General features: G+C 38.1%; 1 protein-coding gene across 1 annotated transcript in view; it reads left to right on the top strand.

Moving 5' to 3' along the window:
- The window catches only part of LOC109470248 (exportin-5-like), a 17,539-nt gene extending 14,727 nt beyond the window's left edge, over positions 1–2,812 (top strand). Inside the window, exon 20 of the mRNA XM_019769110.1 lies at positions 2,785–2,812. The gene's annotated coding sequence lies outside the window, so the exon portion shown is untranslated. The remainder of the gene's footprint in view (positions 1–2,784) is intronic.

Below are 2,812 nucleotides of genomic sequence, written 5' to 3'. Positions count from 1 at the left end.
GTACATAACATCCGTGTCCATAATATCACCAGGGTCCATAATATCGCCACCTTGAGAAAAAGTGTGCTGAAAGAGATTTTTACTGCAACATACCCTAGGTATGTACATTTGAGGTGTGCAGGAGTGCATACCAAAAGTATGTTGCAGTAAAATTATCTTAAAGCACACTATTTCTCAAGGTGGTGATATTATTGACCCTGGTGATATTATGGACACAGATGTTACATGACAGTCAACTTCAATGCTGTGTCATTTCGTAAGACATTGCTGAAAAAGTCTGCTAAGACATTTTGGAAATAGCATGTCTATGCAGGTACCAAGATTCTGGTGGCCAATATATTATGTGGCGCACACCTTAGTTCACTTTCTTATGACAGTTACAATGATAGAACCTGACCCCATGCAAAACCATGAAGATTGTGTTGATGACTTTCTTGTCTAGTTTTGTTTCTAGAAGATAAGACAGTCAATAAGAAGTCCTTGGGATACCTTGGAGGCCATTGACTCTTGTAGAAGGTCAGCAGCATCTGTGGAAGGTCATTGATGTTGCTTCTTACATTGTACCTTCAGTTTGAGTCTTGCCCATGGTGGTCTGAGATTACATGCTTCTAATCATCTCTAATTAACAAAACCATTCATCTCCCTTAGAGAGCATCAAACAACTCAGTGAAGGTGAATAGGTAATATGCATAGAACAAGTACAGATAAGAAAACAGAACTGGAAGTGATAAGAAAGAAGGAGTAAGCTACAGGCTCCTCATTAACTCTGATAAGCTAGCTGTAGCTTCATTCTGTCAGGCTTTTTATCCTTAATATCCATCATCTCTCCACTGTTTGGGGTTTTTCCATTATACTCCTTTACTGGTGTAATTTTTGCAACACTTTTACTTAACATTACATATCATGTCATGCAAATTCCTTGAGCACTCAGTGGTTCAATGTGCGTTGGAAATACATGGAATATTTGACCAAAGCAGGCTTGCTTCATATAAAAGATGGGTACCTGGAAGCTCTACTTGTTGAATTTCTTCTCTCCAGTCAGCTGGCACAAGTAAAACTTATCTTTCAGTACTAGTAGTGAAAAATAGCCTAGGCCTGCACTGTGCCTCTAATTTATTAGAAGTGTAGAAACTTGCGTCTTATCTAGTGATTGCCAATTTAAGGTACTATGGTCCCAGTAGCCGCACACATTTGAGATGTGTAATCCCCCACATGCCATAACCATAAAGGGAACCATGATGTCTTTCCTCCCTACGTTTGTTTCAAAAGATAAGAAGTCCTGCAGATTTGTAGAAGGTCATTAACACATGCAGAAGGTCGTTTATTGCTCTCACTCTTCTCACTCGTGACATTGTATAGATGTCAAGGATGGTCTCATTAACATAAGTGTATTTTTTGGGAAACATTGAAGACAGTAGTGTCTGATTTAATGAAACTGCCTCTCCTAGATACTACTTTTATGCTCTTGTTGGCTTTAAGTCACCTCTTTTTTTTTTTTAACAAATCTTTATTCACCAGAACAAAAGAGCGTACAAAAAGACAAACGATTAAGCCACTTCTTGCATTTACTCTCTCACATGCTAAATAAGGCCTCATACATGTACCTTAAAATGCAAAGGAGGAAGACTTTTACGAAACTTTGAAGTCGTTGGTGTATAATGGAATGGCCCTCCCTATGCACAAGCTATATGTATCTCATTGATTGTGTAGTACTACCTTTCTACCCTGTTTACCTCCTGACATCAGAGAAGATACAACCTTCGCCTGCACAGGACTGTAAAGAAGATCATGATGACTTTCTTAGCTAGTTTTATTTCAGAAGAAGGTACACGTACATATATTTTTTTAGAAATCCTGGGGATTTTCAGAACGTTTTCAACACTTTTAGAAGGTCATTTGTGCTGTATAATGTATAGCCTCATGCTGTAAAGACAATGTTAGCACCCTTTTGGAGATGCTGTTTGATGTAATGAAATTGCCATCCCAAGGTACTACATGAAGGTTGTCTTGGCTGTAAGTTGCATCTAACAAAAAGCTGCTCGCCCGATGGCAGACAGGAAGTACAACCTTGCCTTATGCAGTACTATAAAAAAGATTACAATGTCTTTCCTACCAAAGAAGTCTTTGAGATTTGTAGAAAATTACACTTGTATAGAGGTCATCTTTAGGCAATTCCCTTTGGTTTCACTTTTGGGAGGATAGTAGGAACTGTGCAATAAAGATTGGTACTCAACCTTAGACTTGGACAGAGTAACGATATTTTGAAACAGATGTGAATTAAAGTCTTAAAATTTGGATTCAGGTTTTCCTTTGATAACTCTTTGCCGTTGATAGATAGAGAACAATATTGATACTTGTCAGAGATAAACTTTATTAACGTAGGACCAAAAGTAAGCTTGCCAAATAGTATGCATATGACCTGCATTCATTTGGCAAATATCAGCCCATTCTACTGCTAAATATCACGTATTAAAGTAGTAGAACTGCATTTAATGTGATTATACAATCCATAATCTATTGCCTTCTGTCCAGGTACAAATTACTGAGTGACCACTTTGCTTGCTTAGCCACTTTAACAGGCTGTAAATGGCTACTTAAGTGGCTTTGTGAACTGGGGCAAGTGTCAGACAACCTTTGGATTAGTACTAAGTGCTCCAGTATATGATGCTTAAGGTAGTTCTCTAGCCTCTAGGTAGGCTGAGGATTTCTGAGGTGGCCTGTAGTACTGTAGAGTTTTTATAAAAAAAACTTACATTTGGAACGTTTTTTTTTTCAATCATGCAGGTGATGTACTGTATCAACATGATGCTGG

Source organism: Branchiostoma belcheri, unplaced genomic scaffold (assembly GCF_001625305.1).
Source record: "Branchiostoma belcheri isolate BF01 breed outbred unplaced genomic scaffold, Haploidv18h27 scaffold22, whole genome shotgun sequence".
In the NCBI taxonomy this organism is placed as follows: Eukaryota; Metazoa; Chordata; class Leptocardii; order Amphioxiformes; family Branchiostomatidae; genus Branchiostoma; species Branchiostoma belcheri.
The sequence above is the reverse complement of the archived record's forward strand: the minus strand, read 5'-3'. Positions and strand labels throughout refer to the sequence as shown.